This window comes from Triticum urartu, chromosome 4A, assembly GCF_056163025.1.
Source record: "Triticum urartu cultivar PI428250 chromosome 4A, HENAU_Tu73, whole genome shotgun sequence".
Lineage (NCBI taxonomy): Eukaryota > Viridiplantae > Streptophyta > Magnoliopsida > Poales > Poaceae > Triticum > Triticum urartu.
In genome coordinates this window covers 578,318,025-578,328,826 of record NC_141876.1, presented here as the reverse complement: position 1 = coordinate 578,328,826, position 10,802 = coordinate 578,318,025, and positions in this window count along the sequence as shown.

The window sequence follows — 10,802 nt, the reverse complement described above, 5'->3', positions numbered from 1 at the left end:
AGAGTACGGAGTCGAGCTCCTCTACCCAGTGCGTATCGGACTCCGTTAAGGAGCGCACTAATCGGGGTTTAATGCCGCTCATTATAATACCATTTGCTCGTTCGACTTGACCGTTGGTTTGTGGGTGATAGACTGAAGCATAATCGAGCTTGATGCCCATTTTGCTGCACCAGAGTTTTACCTCATCGGCCATGAAGTTCGTGCCGTTATCAGTGATGATGCTGTGGGGGACGCCGTAACGGTGTACAACCCCGGATATGAAATCTATCACCGGTCCAGATTTGGCTGTTTTTACCGGTTTAGCCTCTATCCATTTGGTGAATTTATCCACCATGACCAATAAGTATTTTTTTCTTGTGGGTTCCCCATTTAAGGGGTCCGACCATGTCAAGCCCCCAGACCGTGAAGGGCCATGTAATGGGGATCATTTGGAGGGCGGTGGGTGGCATGTGGCTTTGATTTGCAAAGAGCCGGCAACCGGTGCAACGTTGGACCAAGTCATGTGCATCTTCCCGGGCCGTTGGCCAATAAAATCCTGTGCGGAAGGCCTTGCTTACAAGAGCCCGGGCTGTGGCGTGATGACCGCCGAGTCCGGCGTGAATTTCTGCCAAAAAAATTCCGCCCTTCCTCTTCGGAGATGCACCTTTGAAGGACTCCGGTAGCGCTTTTTTTGTACAATTCTCCCTCGTGGACCCTGTAGGCTTTGGATCGCCGCACTATGCAGCGTGCCTCATTTTGGTCCTCCGGAAGTTCCTGTCTAATTAGGTAGGCCAGGAATGGTTCTGTCCACGGGGCAATAATGGCCATTATTTCATGGGCTGATTGTGTTATTTCGGTGGCGGAGCCTCCGATTGTGTCAGGGAGTTCGGTATTGGGTATTTTGGCCGGGTCCGAACTGTTGTTACCGGTGTCCCCTTCCCATGCTACGGATGGCTTGAAAAGCCTTTCTAGAAAAATGTTGGGAGGGACCGCGTCGCGTTTTGCGCCAATGCGGGCGAGGATATCCGCCGCCTGATTGTTTTCCCGAGCCACATGGTGAAATTCGAGTCCCTCGAACCAAGCTGACACTTTTAGGACGGCATTGCGATAAGCGTCCATTTTTGGATCCTTGGCATCAAAGTCTCCATTTATTTGGGATATCGCAAGGTTTGAATCCCCGCGCACCTCTAGGCGTTGAATGCCCATGGATACTGCCATCCGGAGACCATGTAGAAGGGCCTCATATTTGGCTGCGTTGTTGGAGTCCGTATACATTATCTGCAGTACGTATTGAACGATGTCTCTTGTTGGGGACGTCAAAATGATGCCAGCCCCCAGACTAGCCAACATTTTGGAGCCGTCAAAGTGCATGATCCAGTTTGAATATGTGTCGTACTCTTTAGGGAGTTCAACTTCCGTCCATTCAGCGACGAAGTCAGCCAAAACTTGCGATTTAATAGCTCGCCGTGGCTTGTAAGTTATGTCGAACGGGAGCATCTCAATGGCCCATTTGGCAATCCAGCCCATCGCGTCGCGGTTGTTTATAATATCATTAAGTGGTACTTCCGAGGCTACCGTTATCGAACACTCTTGAAAGTAGTGTCGCAGCTTCCGGGATGCCATAAATACCGCGTACGCTATCTTTTGATAATGCGGGTACCATGATTTGCATGGAGTAAGGATAGTGGACACGTAGTAAACTGGCTTTTGAAGGGGAAATTTGTGTCCGTCCACTTCTCGCTCGACGACAAGCACTGCGCTTACTACTTGATTAGTTGCCGCAATGTATAATAGCATTGTTCGCCAATGTTTGGCGCGGCCAGGACTGGTTTTGTTGCCAATATGGCTTTTATTTCATTGAGTCCGGCCGTGGCGGCGTCCGTCAACTCAAAGTGTTCGGTGCGCCGAAGGAGGCGATAAAGGGGTAATGCCTTTTCTCCCAAGCGGGAGATAAAGCGGCTTAGAGCCGCCACGCATCCAGTTAATTTTTGTATTTGTTTAAGGTCTGTTGGGGTAGCCAACTGTGACAACGCTCGGATTTTGGCCGGATTAGCTTCAATACCTCTACTGGAGACAATGAATCCTACGAGCTTTCCTGTTGGTACGTCGAAAACACATTTTTCCGGATTGAGCTTGATGTCATATGTTCGGAGGTTGTCGAATGTGAGCCTCAAGTCGTCTACTAGAGTTTCGACATGCTTGGTTTTAACGACCACGTCATCCACGTATGCCTCCACTGTTTTGCCGATCTGGTTTGCCAGGCATGTCTGAATCATGCGCTGATATGTTGCACCGGCGTTTTTTAGCCCGAAGGGCATTGTGTTGAAGCAGAATGGGCCGTATGGTGTGATGAATGCCGTTGCGGCTTGGTCTGACTCTGCCATTTTGATTTGATGGTAGCCGGAGTATGCGTCGAGGAAACACAATGAATCATGTCCTGCGGTAGCATCGATGATTTGATTGATGCGGGGGAGGGCGAAGGGATCCTTTGGGCAGGCCTTGTTAAGGTCCTTAAAATCGACGCACAAGCGCCAGGATTTGTTCTTCTTTGGTACCATCACCAGGTTTGCTAGCCAGTCCGGATGTTTTATGTCTCTGATGAATCCGGCCTCCAATAGCTTGGCTAGTTCCTCTCCCATGGCTTGTCTTTTAGGCTCGGAGAAACGTCGAAGAGCCTGCTTGACTGGCTTGAATCCTTTTAGGATATTTAGGCTGTGTTCAGCCAGCCTGCATGGGATTCCTAGCATGTCTGAAGGGTGCTAGGCAAAAATGTCCCAGTTCTCGCGTAGCAACTCTCGCAGTGCGGCATCGACATCAGGGTTCAATTGTGCCCCGATGGAAGCTGTTTTTGTAGGGTCCGTTGGATGGACTTGGAATTTGACTATTTCGTCCACCGGCTTAAAAGAGGTGGACTTGGATCTTTTATTGAGTATCATGTCGTCCCTGTTCACCGTGGAGCACAGCGCAGTTAGTTCTTTGGCCGCTAGGGCTTCGGATAGTGCCTCAAGGGCCAGTGCAGCTGTCTTATTTTTGGCGCAGAGTGCTATGTCCAGATCACTAACAAGAGTGATGATTCCGTTGGGCCCGGGCATTTTGAGCTTCATGTACCCGTAATGGGGTATGGCTTGGAAGATTGTAAATGCCTCCCGCCCTAATAGAGTGGGGTATCCGCTGCTGAACGAGGCCACTTGGAATGTAATTTCTTCGGACCTGTAATTATCCGGCGTGCCGAATACCACGTCTAGTGTGACTTTTCCAGCGCAGCGTGCTTCCCGACTGGGGATGATTCCTCTAAAGGTTGTGCTGCTTTGCTTTATGCGGCTCCAGTCTATTTCCATCTTTTGAAGAGTTTCCTCATAGATGAGGTTTAATCCGCTGCCGCCGTCCATGAGTACCTTGGTGAGTCGAAAGCCGTCCACGATTGGACTGAGGACCAGTGCGGCTGGTACTCGGGCTGTTCGGAATTTAGGTTCGTCACTGGCATTGAAGGTAATAGCCATGTCGCTCCAAGTATTTGTTTCTGCTATGTGGCAGATTTTGGACGTGCTGCGGAGTGTTCGCTTCTGTCTATTATTTGACGCGAAGGTCTCAAAGACCGTTAAGACCGTATTGTTGTCCTCGGGGTGGTGCTCTGTGGTTTTTGGGAGGAGTAGATCCTCACCACTTTTGGCCACCTGCCGGAGTATCCAGCATGCTCTAAGGCTGTGTGTTGGTATCGCATCCGCTGTACTATGAATTTTGCAGGGTCCGTTGAGCCATCCCTCCAGTACGGTTCCTTACCCCGTAGCGGGCTTTTGCTTTTTGGTAGTTAACCCAGGTGTATTGTGATAATGCACCCTTTTATTTCGAACTGGGTTTGTATTCAGGGCCGGATTATCCCAAAATTTTATTTCGGTTTTCCAGGCGCTTTCCATCGCACAGTACTTTCGTACTATGGACACCAAGTCGGCAAAGCGTGTAATTTCACGATGACTTATGGCGTTGAGGATTCCCTTGTCCGTGCAATTATTGCAGAAGAATGAAATTGCGTCTTCCTTACGGCAGTCCTTTATCCTGTTCTTGACCAGGAGGAATCTGGCCAGTAATGGTGTACTATTTCTTCGGGCTCTTGCCTAGTTTGGGATAGATCGCGTATGTTTGGGTGGGTGGGTGGAATTGAATCCGAATCCTCACCCAATCTGAGGCTCAGTGGCCAAGGAGTTTCCGAACTCGAAAGTTTGGATTCTTGGATGTTTTTCCGAAAATCTAGGCTGCTGCCTAATTCTGGGTTCAGGCTTTGAGTGACATCCTCCCCTCCGCGGGTATCCGGCTTGGAGGGATCGGGAATCCAAACGTAGCTAGTCCTTAATATGGATGAAGGGTTGCCACATTGTTCTTCCACCACTTCAACGTGATGGGTGGCCTGGGGAGAGTTAATTTCTCTCAGATCGTGTTGAGGCCCAATCTGATCGTAGTCTGTAGCGACTCCCAGGGCGGCGATGCGATCCAGGAGCTCGTTCAGGGAAGAGAGCTCCATTGGATCTAACTGCTCGGCGAGTTCTGAGTTGACGTGAAGATTGCTTTCGATGACCCGAGAAGTCATCATCGGCGAGCGGCCGAACAGGCGGTCATAAGAAAACCACCTAGCCGGAGAGTTTGGCCGATAGCCAGAGCTCCCTCAGCAATAGTGTCGTCTTTAAAGACGGGACGAGACATCCTTCCTGGTGGCGACGGCACAGCGGAACTCTCAATCAAAGCACCAATGTCGGTGTCAAAACTGGCGAATCTCGGGTAGGGGGTCCCGAACTGTGCATCTAGGCCGGATGGTAATAGGAGGCAAGGGACACGAAGTTTTACCCAGGTTCGGGCCCTCTTGATGGAGGTAAAACCTTACGCCCTGCTTGATTAATATTGATGATATGGGTGTTACAAGAGTAGATCTACCATGAGATTAGAGAGGCTAAACCCTAGAAGCTAGCCTATGGTATGATTGTATGTTGTGATTGTTGTCCTACGGACTAAAACCCTTCGGTTTATATAGACACCGGAGAGGGTTAGGGTTACACAAGGTCGGTTACAGAGGAGGAGATATCCATATACGTATTGCCTAGCTTGCCTTCCACGCCAAGTAGAGTCCCATCCGGACACGAGCCGAAGTCTTCAATCTTGTATCTTCATAGTCCAACAGTTCGGCCAATGGAGATAGTCCGGCTATCCGGAGACCCCCTAATCCAGGACTCCCTCACCCACCGTCAAACTCCTATGGCTAAGTGAAAGTGTTAATGCCCTATTATCGGATTGCCTAGTTCGCCGCATTGACACCTCCTTCAAGGACCAAGACGTTGGGTCGAGAGTGATCAAGTGCTTTTCCGAACACCCCCGTGTTTTTATGCGAGGGGGCTGAAGCCGACGACTGGAAAACTTTCAGATTATATAAAAAATGGCCGCACAGGAGGAGCCAAAACTTTTAGGCATAGTCTTATAATATTATAATATTGTTTTTACAATATCGGCACATTCACTCGAAGAACATATCTTTCGAGCACTGAACCTCTATTAAGTGGGCGCCTTTAATGACATCTTCAAAATAATGCTCCGGCATGTGTTTGTCCTTGCTCCCGAGGGGACTCTTCGCCGCAATATCGGCGGCCTTCATCTCCGCCCAATATATCTTGACACGAGCAAAGGCCATCCATGCACCTTCAATGCAGGCTGATCGCTTCACGGCATCGATAAGCGGCACCACATCCATTAGTCGGTGTACCAAACCGAAATGACTATTCGGAATTGGCTCAATCAGCCACAGCCGGACCACGACGTCCCTCATGGCATAACCAGATATCTTGTGGAGATCGGCCCACTGGGCCATCTATTCGTTTAGCAACAGCGGGCGCTTTGGCATGCCGAATTGTGTCCAGAAAAGCTTCTTCATTGCATACCCTTCTTGTGCTTGGTAAAATTGCACTGCATCGGAGGCGCTCTTCGGCAAGTCGAAGAACACATCTGGAGAGCTCCACATTTGATTAAGTGGGGCATACTTCGGATCGCTGAATTTAGTCTGTAATAAGAAAGGCTTACCGGCCGCTATCTCCCCAGCTTGCCGGATCTCCTCCCGAGCCGTCCTAGACTCGGATCGTGCTTCCCTCGCCTCCCGTAAGGCATTGTCGAGATCAGCCGTTTTGGCTTTGTTATTGATACGTCTCCAACGAATCAATAATTTTTGATTGCTCCATGCTATATTATCTTATGTTTTGGACATTATTGGGCTTTATTATCCACTTTTATATTATTTTTGGGACTAACCTATTGACCCAGAGCCCAGTGCTAGTTCCTGTTTTTTCCCTTGTTTTAGTGTTTCGAAGAAAAGGAATATCAAACAGAGTCAAAACGGAATGAAACCTTCTGGAGAAGTTATTTTTGGAAGGAAAGCAACCTGATAGACTTGGAGTGCATGTCAGGAAAGAAATGAGGGAGCCACGAGGTAGGGGGCGCGCCCACCCCCCTAGGGCGCGCCCTCCACCCTCGTGGGCCCATCATGGCTCCCCTGATGTATTTCTTCTGCATATATATATCCATATACCCTAAAACAATCGAGGAGCACAATAGATCGGGAGTTCCACCGCCAGAAGCCTCTGTAGCCACCGAAAACCAGTCTAGACCCATTCCGGCACCCTGCCGGAGGGGGAATCCTTCTCCGGTGGCTATCTGCTTCATCATCCCGGTGCTCTCCATGATGAGGAGGGAGTAGCTCTCCCTCGGGGCAGAGGGTATGTAGCAGTAGCTATGTGTTTGATCTCTCTCTCTCTCGTGTTCTTGAGGTGGTATGATCTTGATGTATCGCGAGCTTTGCTATTATATTTGGATCTTATGATGTTTATCCCCCTCTACTCTCTTGTAATGGATTGAGTTTTCCCTTTGAAGTTATCTTATCGGATTGAGTCTTTAAAGATTTGAGAACACTTGATGTATGTCTTGCCGTGCGTATCTGTGGTGACAATGGGATATCACGTGATTCACTTGATGTACGTTTTGGTGATCAACTTGCGGGTTCCGCCCATGAACCTATGCATAGGGGTTGGCACACGTTTTCATTGTGATTCTTCGGTAGAAACTTTGGGGCACTCTTTGAGGTTCTATGTGTTGGTTGAATAGATGAATATGAGATTGTGTGATGCATATTGTATAATCATACCCACGGATACTTGAGGTGACATTGGAGTATCTAGGTGACATTAGGGTTTTGGTTGATTTGTGTCTTAAGGTGTTATTCTAGTACGAACTCTAGGGTTGTTTGTGACACTTATAGGAATAGCCCAACATATTGATTGGAAAGAATAACTTTGAGGTGGTTTTGTACCCTGCCATAATCTCTTCGTTCATTCTCTGCTATTAGTGACTTTGGAGTGACTATTTGTTGCATGTTGAGGGATAGTTATGTGATCCAATTATGTTCTTATTGTTGAGAGAACTTGCACTAGTGAAAGTATGATCCCTAGGCCATGTTTCCTAGCATTGAAATACCGTTTACGCTCACTTTTACCATTAGTTACCTTGCTGTTTTTATATTTTCAGATTACAAAAACCTTTATATACTATCCATATACCACTTGTATCACCATCTCTTCTTCGAACTAGTGCACCTATACAATTTACCATTGTATTGGGTGTGTTGGGGACACAAGAGACTCTTTGTTATTTGGTTGTAGGGTTGCTTGAGAGAGACCATCTTCATCCTACGCCTCCTACGGATTGATAAACCTTAGGTCATCCACTTGAGGGAAATTTGCTACTGTCCTACAAACGTCTGCACTTGGAGGCCCAACAACGTCTACAAGAAGAAGTTTGTGTAGTAGACATCAGTTATCCTTCTCAAGGAATTCGCATCGGACTGTGGTTTCCTTTAGCTCACGCGCCATGGTAGACATCCTCTCCTCGCACTAGCACCGAGCAGCCTGTTCGGCTCTTAACTCATCAGCTACCTTCTTGGCAGCCACGTTACTCATCCGGGCTTGCTCCTTGGCTTGGGCAAGTTCAGCCCGAAGGGCCTCTACCGCGGTAGCACTATCTGCAGTTATGCATATAATTCTCAGCTTCGTGCTCCGGTTATTACACATATATACACTGACCGCCTCAAAAACATACCTTGCGCCTCATCGAGCCGCCTGTTAATAAGCACGATTTCGTCATTCGCCGCATCAATTTTCTGCTCTAGACCTGCAATTTCCGTAGCATGGGCAGTCGTCGTGGATGTAACAGCCTGTGTTCCAACCAATTAGATTGTTTCCTGCGCATATCTCTTTTGATCCTCTGACCGCCTCCGTTTGGATGCCAACCAGAGTCGCAGGGGCTACTATCTATACACAGGTTCACTTTGCGTATAAAGAATGATCAAAAATATTACATTACGTACCTCAAAGCCTCTTAGCAGGTCCGTGAAAGCTTCATTCGATCCTCTTCTCCCGGACATAATCCTCTCAACCACCGTACCCATCAAGGTACGATGTTCCTCTGAGACGGACGAATATCGCAACATGCCCATCAGTGTATCCGGCGCCTCCGGATCCCGGGAAGCGGCGGTGGGAGTATGGACTCCCTTTGAAGGGATATGCTTGTCCAATACCAGAGTCATCTCTGGTTGTAAACCGAATAGTCCGGGGCCTTTATTGTTGGTCCCCGTAGGGACCACACACCCCGGACCCTGCGCAATCGAGGTTTCACCCTGGGGCATTGTCTTCATCATCCTCTGCACCTCTTGTTGATCGGGAGAGATCCTCTGGGATGACACCTCGAAGTCGTCCGCCCTATTGGGCGAGGAATCCTGTGGAGGCGTCTCGCTTTCCATCATCTCCGGAAGAAGATCCCCCGAAGAGGATTGTTGAGGAAGAGTACGCGCTGGACTGCAAAACATATATTCTAGACGTTACTCTTGTGACAGGAAAAGGAACAAGATATGTTTAAAACACCCTTGTTCACTTACGATTCGGCTAGAGGCTTGTCCTTACGGAGGAACTGTGCGACAGCGTCGTCTTCTGAGCATGAACCGCCTGATAGGAGCGTCTTACCTTGCTTAGGAGCCTTTACCTCCCAACCTTCGAAGGCGACCCTTTTCTTACCATGGGGAGAAGGGGTGTCATCTTCTCCTTCCCTTTTGTTTTCGGAAGAAGGAACTTTAGTCTCCCCAGACACAGTGTTTGGTGTATCTTCGGAATGGAGGCCCCCTTTGGCCTCCCTTCTCTCTTCATTGTCCTTTCCCACCGGCACCTGAAATGGTGTCGGGACCAGCATCCTTGTTAGCACAGGACTAGCTGAGTCTTCGGGAAGAGGGGCCAAACACCTAATTTGCTCCGCCTTCTTCGTCCAACCCTGGAAAAAGATGGTTTTCTCAGTCTCTCATCACGGGATGTTTAATTAAGCTGTTCAAGAATTGAGTGCTTACCAAGGAATCCGGATGATTGCAATCAAGGCTGATGTCCTCGGTAGTGTCCGACCACTGTTTCTGTGTCCCGAAGAATAACTTCCACATTCCTCTGTGTGTTGTACCGAAGAAGTGCTGAAGGGTTCGTGGTCCTTTCGGATTAAACCCACATACTGAGGGGCCGTCGCTGGCACGGGAGGACCCGGCGGACTAACATTACTTGAATCATGTCGATGAGACCGGTATCCCTCTCAAGGAGACTCCGGATGCGGCTCTGTAGAGTCTGCACTTCATCGATTGATCCCCAATCCAGCCCCTTGTTAATCCATGATGCGAGCTGAATTGGAGGGCTGAATCAGAACGCAGGTGTAGCTGCCCACTTGGTACCAGGGGGATCAGTGACGTAAAACCACTCCCGTTGCCATAAGTTGGAAGATTCTATGAAGGATCCTTTTAGCCAGAGGGCATTCGTGAGCTTGCTCACCGTAGCGCCACCACACTCCGCTTGCTTCCCCTCGATCACCTTCGGCTTCACATTAAAGGTCTTGAGCCATAAGCCGAAGTGTGGGGGAATACGGAGAAACTCTTCGCACATGATGATGAACTCCGAGGTGAGAATAAAAGAGTTCGGGGCTAGATCGTGAAAATCTAGCCCGTAATAAAACATGAGCCCTCGAACGAAGGGGTGAAGAGCGAACCCTAGCCCTCGGAGGAAGTGGGAGATGAATACGACCCTCTCACCGAATCTGGGAGTAGGAATAATCTGCCATTGAGCAGGGAGCCTATGGGGGATTTCTGCGGTTAGGTACTTTGCCGCCCGGAGCTTCACAATATCCTCCTCTATGACAGAGGAAGCCACCCACCGGCCTTGAAGGCTATGTCCTGACATGACGGGGAAGCTCGAAGCAATTAGATTGAACCTTGGATGCTGGAACTCGAGGTTGGAGAGGTTGAGGAAAGGGTTGGCGTAAAGAAGAAAGTTGGGTCGTAGCCCTTGTATAGAAGCGATGAATCCTCCTGGGCCTTAAATCCTGCCTACTCTTAAGGAATCGTGCTAACAGAATGGTTGGGATACCCACGCCCGTATTGATGAGAATCTTGTAATAAGGGGACACGATCTCTGCTTTGACAAAACGTGCCAATGAGACCGCATCTTGAAGCGGCAGGCCGAAAAATGTTTTGATATAATGACCGGGTGATGATGTGGTATCACATTATCAAAAATTGTCAGAAGATTGGACTCGTGAAAATACTCTCTGCGGTGGTGTGTGGTACTTGTTTTGTAGATCCGGACATGTTAGTCATATTCGAAGACTGTGTTGGAGTATTTAGAGGAGCAACCCGCCTTGCAATGCCGAAGACAATCTGCGCACCGAACACCTCGTCATTGAAGCCTGATTCAAGGGCTACAGAGGGAGTCCTCGACTAA